The following is a 12,693-nucleotide window of genomic DNA, read 5'->3' on the forward strand; positions in this document are numbered from 1 at the left end:
AGAGAAGGATCAGGGGAGACAGGAGAGCATCTTCCAATATTTGAGGGGCTGCCACAGAGAGGAGGAAGGGGGTCAAGCTATTCTCCAAAGCACCCAAAGGCCAGAGAAGGAAGAATGGATGGAAACTGACCAAGGAGAGATTCAACCTGGAAATAAGGAGGAATTTTCTGACAGAGAGAAGAATCAACCCACGGAACAGAAGTTGCCTTCGGAAGTTGTGGGAGCTTCATCCCTGGAGGCTTTTAAGAAGAAACTGGATTGCCCTCTTTCAGAAAGGAAAGGATGTAGGGTCTCCTGCTTGGGCAGGGGGGGGGGTTGGACTAGATGACCTGCAAGGTCCTTTCCAACTCTGTTAATCTGAATCTATCTAAGATGATCAAAGGCCTGGAGACTAAAACATAGGAAAAACGGTTGCAGAAACTGGGCCTGGCTAATCTAAGTGAAGAGAAGGACCAGGGGAGACAGGATAGAACTCTTCCAATATTTGAGGGGCTGCCACAGAGAGTTGGGGGGTCAAGTTATTCTCCAAAGCACCCAAAGACCAGGCAAGGAATAATGGATGGAAACTAATCAAGGAGAGAAGCAACTTAGAAGTAAGGAGAAATTTCCTGACAGTTAGAACAATTAACCAGTGGAACAGAAGTTGCCTCCAGAAGTTGTGAATGCTCCAACACTGGAGGTTTTTAAGAAGATGTTGGATAATCATTTGTCTGAAGTGGTGTAGGTTTTCCTGCCTAAGCCCGGGGTTGGACTAGAAGACCTCCAAGGTCCCTCCCAACTCTGCTATTCTATTCTATTCTATCCTATCCTATCCTATCCTATCCTATCCTATCCTATATCTATTCTATATCTATATCTATATCTATATCATCTATATCTATATCTATATCTATATCTATATCTATATCTATATCTATATCTATATCTATATCTATATCTATATCTATATCTATATCTATATCTATATCTATATCTATCTATATCTATATCTATATCTATATCTATATCTATATCTATATCTATATCTATATCTATATCTATATCTATATCTATATCTATATCTATATCTATATCTATATCTATATCTATATCTATATCTATATCTATTCTATTCTAAAGTCAATGGGGAAGCCAGATTCACTAATGCAACAACTACAGTGATTCACTTAACAACGGTGACAAGATAGATCATAAAATGGAGCAACATCCACTTAACAACCGTCTTATAGCAATGGGAATTTGGGGCTCAATTCTAGTCATAAGTCAAGGACTATGTCTAATTTAGTTCCAAGCATCTTTGCTATGAAAAGGATCAAGAATAAGGAATATTTCCTCTGCTGCTTGAGGATAGCAATTGTGGTTAGTTAACCTATACCTGCTATGTAGGCTTATTGTGGTTTGTTTAACCACGCTTCAGTCAACCGGCCACAAAACCACCTATTGACAGCACTATAAGCTGTGGTTTGCAAATCAGAGGACCAATTCCACTCTCCTTTTACAGCTAGTCCTCAACTTATGACCACAATTGAAACCAACATTTTTCATTTGCTAAGCAAGGCAGTTATAATTGAGTTTGCCTCATTTTGCCACCTTTCTTGCCACTGTCTTTCAACGAATCACTGCAGCTGTTAGGTTATTAACAGGGCTGGGGGTCACAATCTCTACGCAGCGATTGCAAATGGACACGACAGTATAAAGGTAAAGGTCCCCCTCGCACATCTGTGCTAGTCGTTCCCGACTCTAGGGGGCACTGCTCATCTCCGTTTCAAAGCCGAAGACCTCTCCGTGGTCATGTGGCTGGCATGACTCAATGCCGAAGGCACACGGAACGATGTTCCCTTCCCACCAAAAGTGGTTCCTATTTCTCTACTTGCATTCTTTACGTGCTTTCGAACTGCTAGGTTGGCAGAAGCTGGGACAAGTCACGGGAGCTCACTCCGTTATGCAGTGCTAGGGATTCGAACCGCCGAACTGCTGACCTTCAGGATCGACAAGCTCAGCGTCTTAGTCACTGAGCCACCACGTCGGTGGCCTTAATTCTTCACTCCTCTTTTGAAGGCAGGTGACATTTGAACATTGGCTCAGTGGCTGAGATGCTCCTGTAGGGATGGGGTGTAATTTGCTCCTTGATTAAAGTGTCAAAGCAGACAGAAAACCCAACACTCACAAGTCCTGATGATGTTACCTAGTTGGGTCATGAAACGTCTGCAAGCAAACCACCAAGCTCAGAGAGCTACTGGGAGCCCACAGAGTCATTCAATTCCTCATGTGCTGGACTCTCCTAAGCCTGGTTTACCCTGGTCTTTTCCTCAGCTGGCCCAATATGAACCCACCCAACTATTCAGAGCAAAGTTAGAGCTGAACCTTCAGCCGAACAGAAACTCCCCCTGCACCCACCCACCCCGTCCTGTTTATTATTATTTTTTCCATCTTGAATAAAATAAAACAGCAGGACACTGCACCGGAAGTCGTGTGGCTTGTGGTTATTTGACTGTGGCAAAAAAAAGAAGAGAGAGAGAGTCAGAGACAGACAGAGACAGAAAGAGAGAGAGAGACAGACAGACAGACAGAGACAGAGAAAGAGAGAGACAGAGACAGAGAGAAAGAAGGAGAAGGGCACACACACACACACACACACACACACACAGAGACAGAGAGAGAGAGAGAAAGAGGGAGACAGAGAAAGAGAGAGAGAAAGAGAGAGAGACAAAGAGACAGACAGACAGACAGAGAAAGAAAGAGAGAGAGACACACACACACAGAGAGAGTGAGAGACAGAGAAAGAGAGAGAAAGAGACAGAGACAGAGAGAAAGAGGGAGAAGGAGATAGAGACACACAGACAGACAGACAGACAGACAGACAGACACAGAGAGAGAGACAGAGAGAGAGAGAGAAAGAGGGAGACAGAGAAAGAAAGAGAGAGAGAGACAGAAAGATACAGACAGAGAGAAAGAAAGAGAGAGAGACACAGAGAGAGAGAGAGTGAGAGACAGAGAGAGAGAGAGAAAGAGACAGAGAAAGAGGGAGAAGGAGAGAGAGAAACACACACAGACACACACACACACAGAGAGAGACAGAGATAGAGAAAGAGGGAGACAGAGAAAGAGAGAGAGAGACACAGAAAGAGACAGACAGAGAAAGAAAGAGAGAAAGAGACACACACAGACAGAGACAGAGAGGGGGAGAAAAAGAGGAAATAAAGAGAGAGAAAGAGGAAGAGAAGGAGGGAGAGGAGGAGGAGGAGTTGGCGAAAGGGAGGAGGAGGGAGAGGAGAAGAGGAAGAGAAGAGGAGGAAGAATAGGAGAGAAGGAGGAGGAGAAGAGGAGGAGGAAGAGGAGGAGAAGAGAAGGAGGAGGAGAAGAGAGGGAGAAGAGGAGGAGGGAGAGGAGAAGGAGGAGGAGGGGAGGAGGAAGAAGAGGGGACAAGAAGGAGGAGGAGAGAAGGAGGAGGAGAAGGAGGAAGAATAGGAGAGAAGGAGGAGGAGAAGAGGAGGAGGAAGAGGAGAAGAGAAGGAGGAGGAGAAGAGAGGGAGGAAGAAGAGGAGGAGGAAGAGGAGAAGGAGGAGGAGGAGAGGAGGAAGAAGAAGGGACAAGAAGGAGAGAATGAGGAGGAGAAGGAGGAAGAGGAGGAGGAAGAAGAGGAGAGGAGAAGGAGGAGGAGAAGAGGAAGAGAAGAGAAGGAGGAAGAATAGGTGAGAAGGAGGAGGAGAAGAGGAGGAAGAAGGAGAGGAGAAGGAGGAGGAGAAGAGGAAGAGAAGAGAAGGAGGAAGAATAGGTGAGAAGGAGGAGGAGAAGAGGAGGAAGAAGAAGAGGAGGAGAAGGAGGAGGAGAAGAGGAGGAGAAGAGAAAAAGAGGAAGAGGAGACAAGACAAGGCATGAAAATAATTCACCCAAATTACGCCATAACAGAGCAACATATAAATACACACAGTTCTAGTGGTGTTTACTAACTACTGTCATTAAAAACAAACCCTCCGGCCTCTTGAGTGGAGCGTAGTAGCCCCAAAAGGTTGACTCCACTTTGACGGCCTTAGGTTTGAATCACTTCCTAGGGCCGAGAGAAACCGATTGTCCATCTGTGCCTGAGGCAGGATTAGAACTCGCCTTGTCTCCAGTGAATGTTGTTGCCTGATGCCTTCACTGAGGGGGGGGGGTGGAATTGATGGAAGGGCAACAAAAGCTGGAAGTTGATTGTTGGGGGGGGGTGTCAATGAATCTTTTGGGGTCTCAGAGGAGCCCCCCACCTGTCCCTAATCCTGCCGTTGGGGCACTGGAAGTGGTTCGACAGGACGATCCAAGGATGAATGGCAAGCCACCAGCGACAGCAGCCTTAAATTGTCTCTATTATTATTATTATTATTATTATTATACAATTGTATCACAGCGGCCAGTTGTTTCACCAGATTTGGCATTGGTTACTAGTCGGGCCCCACCCAGGGGCCTAGGACGTCGTAACATATTTTCGTAATATGCGTGCAGATCCAAGCAGTGTGGCTTTTTGCATTTGACTGATGGTGATTTTGTCAATTTTTAACTGTTTTAAATGTAATTCCAGTGCTTTTGGAATAGCACCCAGTGTGCCAATTACCACTGGAATTACCACTGCTGGTTTGTGCCATAGTCGTTGAATTTCGATTTTTAAGTCCTGGTATCTTGCAATTTTTTCATGTTCCTTCTCAGCGACCCTGCTATCACCTGGTATCGCGATGTCTATGATTGTGACCTTATTTTTCTCAACCAGTGTGATGTCTGGTGTATTATGCGCCAGTGTTTTGTCTGTTTGTATACGAAAATCCCACAAGATCTTGACCATCTGATTTTCGGTGACTTTTTCAGGCTGATGTTCCCACCAGTTTGTTGCTGTTTTAATATTATAATTTTTGCACAAATTCCAATGGATCATTTGTGCTACTGAATTGTGCCGCAATTTATAATCAGTCTGCACGATTTTTTTACAGCAGCTAAGTATGTGATCAACAGTTTCATCAACTTCTTTGCAAAATTATTATTATTATTATTATTATTAAAGTAATAGCAGTATTTAAAGAAGTCATTGTCATTAAGCTAGCATTAAAGCCGCATTTATCATTTATAATGTGCATTGTGCCATGTCATAAAAATTAAGAATAATAAGCAATTAGCAACATTAACTTCATGTTAATTAAATCACATAAAAGAGAGCCAGTTTGGTGTCGTAGTGGAAACACCAGGCTTAGACACAGGGAGGCGGTGAGATCTAGTCCCACCGGAGACACGAAAGCAGCTGGGCAACCTCGAGCCAGCCATTCTCTCTCAACCCCAGGAAAGAGGCAATGGCAAACCACTTTGGGGTGAAGCTCAGCGGAGCCTCCCAATTCAGGCGCAGTGTACCTCTGCTTGTTGTTTCCCCGGGGCAGGACTTCGCCTCCTGTCTTCCCTAACAGGCAGTCCCGTTTTTCTCTTCTGTCCCTGCCTTTGGCATCTTGCAGATAGACCCCCCCTGATCACAGGGGTTTTCTTTCATTGCCAGGACTGGAAATAAATAAAGGCAGTTTGGTCTAGTGGTTGAGACACCAGATTAGAATCCAGGTGATGGTGAGTTCTAGTCCCACTTTAGGCATGAAAGCCAGCAAGGTGACTTTGGACCAATTACAAGGAGATAGTGAGTTCTAGTCCCTCTTTAGACACAAAAGACACCTGGGTGACTTTGGGCCAATCACCAGGAGATGGTGAGTTCTAGTCTCACCTTAGACATGAAATCCAGGTGATGACTCACTAGGAGATGGTGAGTTCTAGTCCTGCCTTAGGCATGAAAATCAGGTGGGTGACTTTGGGTCAGTCACCAGGTGACAGTGAATTCTAGTCCCAAAGCCCCCGAGAATCAGGCATCATTGGAAGGGGGGGAAACGTAAATATATCTTGGGAGGGGGTCAATGAACAATCTGGAACCTCCCTAAGGGGGTGGGGGAGCCGAAGAATTGGGGGAAACACCCACCCCCCCAGTTAGGTTCAACTTTTCAGCGGATTATATGTCAACTCAGAAAGTGGGCGAAGGTTATTGCGTGAAAGCAGCCAAGAGAAAGATTTTGGACCAACCACGGAGAGATGGGGAGAGAAGATGTGGCGGCTGCTGACATTTTGGGGAGGGGAAGAAAGTTTGGCAGGGGAGAAGCTGCCAGGGAGAAGGGATGCACCCTGTTTTAGCTTCAGCACTAGATTCACCAAATCCTGATTTTATTATTATTTTTTATTTATGTTCATCTTTCTTTCATGTATATGGGTGGGGGGGGATGCACTAAGCCCTCTCTGTGGGCATGCGTGCCGTCGCCAGCTGCTCTTCTGGTTTCTGGCATGCACATGCGCCCCAGCCAGCTGGTGTTTGTGGGAGCTGGAGCACCTGAAAATGGCTTGGAAAATGGTCTGAAAGTAGCCCGAAAAATGGCCTGGAAATGGCCCCGAAATGGCCTGAAAATTGCGCAAAAATGGCCTGAAAATGGCTTGGAAAAACAGCCTAAAAATGGCCTGAAAACAGCCCGAAAAATGGCCTGGAAAAACAGCCTGAAAATGGCCCGAAAACAGCCCGAAAAAAATGGCCTGAAAAACGGCCTGAAAATGGGCCGAAAAGGCCAAAAATCAAGCTGTTTTTCAGACCGTTTCCAGCCCTTTTTCAGGCTGTTTTTTGGGCCATTTGTAGGCCATTTTTCAGTTTGAAAACAGCCCGATAAATGGCCTGGAAAAACAGCCTGAAAATGCCCCCCAAAATGACCTGAAAATGTCCCCCAAAATGGCCAGAAAAGGCCTGGAAAAACAGCCTGAAAACAGCCCGAAAAATGGCCTGGAAAAACAGCCTGAAAATGGGCTGAAAAAATGGCTTGAAAGTGGCCTGAAAAGGCCAAAAATCAAGCTGTTTTTCAGACCGTTTCCAGGCCTTTTTCAGGCTGTTTTTTGGGCCGTTTGTAGGCCATTTTTCAGTCTGAAAACAGCCCGAAAAATGGCCTGGAAAAACATCCTGAAAACATCCTGGAAAACGGCCTGAAAATGGCCCGAAAAATGGCCTGAAAATGCCCCCCCCCCTCCAAAAAAAATGGCCTGAAAACAGCCTGGAAAAACATCGTAAAATGGCCTGGAAAGGCCAAAAATCAAACTGTTTTTCGGGCTGTTTTTCAACCATTTTTTTGGCCCCAAAACAGCCTGAAAATAGCCGGAAATACAGCCTGAAAAACGTCCCAAAAACAGGCATGAACATGTTTCTGGAGCTCCAGCAGGCACATTGCATTTAGGTTTGGACATTTGGTGCCGAAAAAGTTCCCCATCACTGCCCTAAGATTTCCCTGCCCTCCCTTTTGCCTTTCCCCTCCCCCCCTCTCTGGCAGACTTGGATAACGATGCTTCTAATTAAATATCTTGCAAGGCAGGTAGCAATTAGTCCTCGCTTTCTGGCGCCTCTCTCTCTCCCTTTCCAAGGATGGGGAAATGATTTGCAAATGGGAAGAGAGCCGCTGTTGCAGAGCAAGGCGGGGAAGGACGTTGGCCCGGGGTGAAATGGCTGGAGAAAGGGGTTGAAGTTCAGCGGAGCCTCCCAATTCAGGTGCAGTGTACCTCTGCTTGTCGTTTCCCTTTGCCTCCTGTCTCCCCTAACAGGCAATCCCGTTTTTCTCTTCTGTCCCTGCCTTTGGCATCTTGCAGATAGACTGCCCCTGATCACGGGAGTTTTCTTTCATCGCCAGGACTGGAAATAAATAGAGGCAGTTTGGACTAGTGGTTGAGACACCAGATTAGAAACCAGGAGATGGTGAGTTCTAGTTGCTCCTAAGGCATGAAAGGCAGCTGGGAGACTCTGGGCCAATCACCAGGAGATGGTGAGTTCTAGTCCCACATGAAAGACAGCTAGGTGACTTTGGATCAATTACAAGGAGATAGTGAGTTCTAGTCCCCCTTTAGATACAAAAGACACCTGGGTGATTTGAGGCCAATCACCAGGAGACCATGAGTTCTAGTCCCACTTTAGACATGGTGATAATTTTGGGCCACTCACTAGGAGATGGTGAGTTTTAGTCCTGCTTTAGGCATGAAATCAGATGGGTGACTTTGGGGTCAATCACCAGGTGTCAGTGAATTCTAGTCCTGGCTTAGATACAAAAGCCAGCTGTATGACTTTGGGCCACTCACTAGGAGATGGTGAGTTCTAGTCCTGCCTTAGGCATGAAAATCAAGTGGGTGACTTTGGGTCAATCTCCAGGAGATGGTGAGTTCTAGTTCCTCTTAAGGCATGAAAGGCGGCTGGGAGACTCTGGGCCAATCACCATGAGATTGTGAGTTCTAGTCCCACTTTAGACATGATGGTTGGTTGGGTGAAAGCTGGAGGGGTGACTTTGGGCCAGTTCCTCTCTCTCTCTCTCAGCCCAACCCACCTCGCAGGGTTGTTGTGTTGTGGGTGGAAATAGGAGGAGGGAAGAGCCTTAGGGATGTTCACTGCCTTGAGGTGTTTACAGAAAAATAATAAACTGCTTCCTCTGTGAATTGGCTCAACCATTCTACACATCCTCTGTTTGAAATTAACCATGCCTACTACTGTGCATTGGGGCCCCTGTGGCCCTGGCATAGCTGGACAATGAGAGTCCAGGAAAAGTCTGCCATATCCCTATTTAAAAGCAAAAAAAAAACAGGTTAATCCAGTGTTCACCTCCGCGTCAAGTGGCAATGAGTTCCATCGTTCACACATCCTGCTTTTCCCTCAAATAAACCCTTTGGTCTTTCGCCGTCCCTCCTGCTCCTCCTTTCTCTCTTCCCAGGTGAATTCCTAATTCCAAATTTTGGAAAGGGGTCAGAGAAGAGACGGATCCTGTTCAAAAGCCCCCCTCCTACAACATCTGGATTTTAATCTGGCTCCAGGGTTGATGCCGGAGTCAAATTTCATCTGAAATTAGAGACTTGGTGGGGTGAAGCCGATTTCACTGGCGCTGCGGGAAAGAAAGAAAAGACGGGGAATCTGAAAAAGAAACAAGGCAAATATTTCCGCAGCTTTCGTTCACACAACCCGTTGTATCCAAAACCGAGTTAATTAATGGCTGTAATTTATTGCAGAGGTGGTTTTTCCCCCCAAACTTGGCAATTTCAGAGGGGTTGGCTTAAACTCCCAGAATTTCCTGGACCTGGACACCTCTAAAGTCAGCGTGTTTGGGAAAAAAAACCCACTGATTTACAGCATATGTGGGCCCCAATAAATTATTTCTCATGTGTTGGGCAGATGTTTCTTGCTACTCCAATGATGCAGAGTTGTTTTTGGTTCCTAAACATTCCACCTCTGGATTCTCATGATGGCTGGGAGTGTGTTCTGACTGAGGCTTCCCGAGAGCGTGAAGCAAACTCCTTGTCCCGACAAAAACCCCTTTTTATTGATTTGCTGTGGATTCTGCTCATTCACATCCAGCAAAGTCTTTCAAAGGAGGCTTTACAGTCACAGACCTTATCTGGCTTGGAGAGCTGCCAGGCTGATATCTGCAGAACTTGGCCAGGAGTCTCGGAACTAATTGCCTCCTGCAAACTCCACTCCCCTGTCACTCCTCTTTTATTCCCTCTGGGAGGGGCCATTCATCATCCACCTGTGGCCTTCCTCCCAAGTTGACCCCTGTTCTTTAGCTGTTTCCTTCATCTGGCAATTCTGCGCATGCGCACACTGGGAACAAGCTCCAGCTGTTCGTCTGCCTCACTGATGTCTGACTCCGAAGGCAGCTGATAACTGTTGAACGGCCCTGGACCCCTCTCTGCCTCCAACACAGAGGCCTCACCAGAGCCTTCCCCAGACTCCAGGACTGGCCCAGGTTCCTCCCCAACCCTCCTCACTGTCCGAATCTGCTGCCAGCTCCACTAGTGAGCCACAACAGTGTGTCTTTCTAAACAGAATGGTCCAGAATATTATTATTGCTGCATTAGGATTAATCGCACAGTCAGCCAGATGTTTAGGCTGGATGTGGCATTTTTGCCCACATCTGGAGCCTACCTCAAGGACCTTGGATAGGCAGCTGTGGTATCATCAGAGTGTGTCAAGTTTTCTGAGTCAAGCTGCCTTCTGCAATTGATCGATGGGGATTTTGTCAATGTTGAAGGGATGTTCCATATGTTTAGGTCTTCATATTTCATGGTTTTCTCCAGCTTTCTTTCTTTCTTCCTTCCTTCCGTCCTTCCTTTCTTTCTTTTTTCTTTCTTTCTTTTTCTTTTTTTCTTTTGTTTTTTCTTTCTTTCTTTCTTTCTTTCTTTCTTTCTTTCTTTCTTTCTTTCTTTCGTAGTCCTTGACTTACGACCATAACTGAGCCTGGAATTAATGTCAAAAGTCATGCCAGTCATTATGTGTGGGCCATCATGTGACTGACTCAATTATAAGTCTTTTATTTTTATTTATGCAGGCGGTTGTTAGGCAAATTGCCATTAGGCCATTAAGCAAATCCGTGATTATTAATCAAATCCACTTAACAACTGTGGCAGGAAAAGTCGTCAAATGGGGCAATGCTCCCTTAACCAATGCTTTACTTAGCCATATAAATGTTTGGGCTCAATTGGGCTCGTAACTCCAAGTCTACCTGTGTTTCCCCCCAAAGTGAGCCTTTCCAGGTTGGTGGGATGTGAAGAATGGGACAAGGTGTTCTTGTAAGAAAAGGAGGAAAGTGTGTCATAATCAGTCAGCCTGTTCCTATTGTCCCCATCTCCATTGGATGCTCTGGATGAGGATTATGGGAGTTCAAGCGCAACATCCGAGGAGATATCAAGAAATCGAAGGAGAGAAGCAACCTGGAATTAAGGAGAAATTTTCCTAAATCATCTAGTCCACCACCACCATCCCACTGCCCAAGCAGGAAACCTTACACCACTTCTGAGAGAGGGCAGTCCAGTCTCTTCTTGAAAGCCTCCAGGGATGAAGCTCCCACAACTTCCGAAGGCAACTTCTCTTCCATGGGATGATTGCTCTCACTGTCAGGAAATTCCTCCTTATTTGCAGGTTGAATCTCTCCTTGGTCAATTTCCATTCATTATTCCTTGTCTGGCCTTCAGCGGCTTTGGAATATAGCTTGACCCCCTTCCTCCTCTCTGGGGCAGCCCCTCAAATATTGGAAGATGCTCTCCTGTCTCCCCTGGTCCTTCTCTTCCCTAGACTAGCCAGGCCCAGTTCCTGCAACCGTTCATCCTTTGTTTGAGCCTCCAGTCCCCTCATCATCCTGGTTGCTCTTCTCTGCCCTCTTTCTAGAGCAGTGTTTCTCAACCTTGGTGACTTTAAGTCCTATGGACTTCAACTCCCAGAATCCCCCAGCCAGCATAGCTGGCTGGGGAATTCTGGGAGTTGAAGTCCACAGGACTTAAAGTCACCAAGGTTGAGAAACACTGTTCTAGAGTCTCAACATCATTTTAGAGGGTGGGGACCAAAACTGGATGCAGGACTCTAGGTGTGGCCTTACTAAGGCTTTACAGAGTGGTATTAATGCCTCCCTTGATCTTGATTGTATCCATCTTTGGGGTTGAGAAAGGAACCTGCTTGTCTTCAGGGAGGTGTGGAGACCTGTCACTCTTCAACCACCCACAGGAAGCTGTGTGGTGTGGACATATCCTCCTCACAGTCCCATTTCCTACAGTTAAACTTTCTCTTTGGCCCATTGGGGGAAAGTACCTTTTCTTATCAACATCTCGCAAACTTCCAGGCCGTACAACCTTCCGCTGGCTTCTGTAATAACTTTCCTTTTTCGTTTGTTTGTTTGCAGAGAGACCTGCTACTTTTTCATTTCATTCAATTTTTTGTAATTTTTTAAATAGATGGCATTTGCCCCCCCAGTGAGATTGGCCCAAATGTACCCAAATTTATCCCCCAAATGTTGGAGATGTAGCCCCAAGTCTGGAACATTCTACCCTATGTGGTGGATGTGTCCCATCGCAAGGAAATACTGGTGCCAAATTCGGAAATGGTTGGAAGAAATTACGGAGCGAAAAAATAGAACTGAAACTAGAAGCATTCTTATTAGGACGATGAGACCGAAAAATGGATAAACAACTTCAGTAGATAATGCTACACAGGCTCACTGCAAGGTAAGATTGCTTTCGCACAAAACTGGAAAAAAATCAATACACCAGCAGACAAAACAATAATTAGAAAAGTACTCGAATGCGCAGAGATTGATCAAATGACCATAGAAATAAAAGAAAGAGAAGAATCGTATTTCTATAAAATATGGAATAGAATTTATGTGGCTAGAAAACAGAAGCGGAAACAGAAAATAGAGAATGTAAATATAATGGTGATATAAACAATTAATATTATCATAAGTGTCAGTACTACTATTATTATATTATAGGACAAGGTAAAATCAATAGGAAGGCAACGCAGAATGGAGAACTATAAAGGCTAAACATGAAAGCCGATACAAAAAGGATGCATAATTACTTTATATGTATGTTTTGTTTTTTTGTTTTTCTTGTTGTGTTTTTCTTTCTGTTCTTAAAGATTAAAATGTTTAATAAAAACTATTTTTTAAAAAAAATAATTTCTTGTTTTTGTTTATTGACATGGCTCTGTTTTATTTTCCAACGTCAAAAGGCGTGTGCGGTTCGCATCTAGCGGCAATGAGTTCCACATGCTGATTTAGCCCACCGTCACAGTCTGGCGTTGCAGGAGTGGGCATCTCACGCGTGCATCGGGGTGGTTGAGCTCAATGGGACTGAGCTCTCACAGGA

The sequence above is a fragment of the Thamnophis elegans genome, chromosome 17 (genome assembly GCF_009769535.1).
Source record: "Thamnophis elegans isolate rThaEle1 chromosome 17, rThaEle1.pri, whole genome shotgun sequence".
NCBI classification, from domain to species: Eukaryota; Metazoa; Chordata; class Lepidosauria; order Squamata; family Colubridae; genus Thamnophis; species Thamnophis elegans.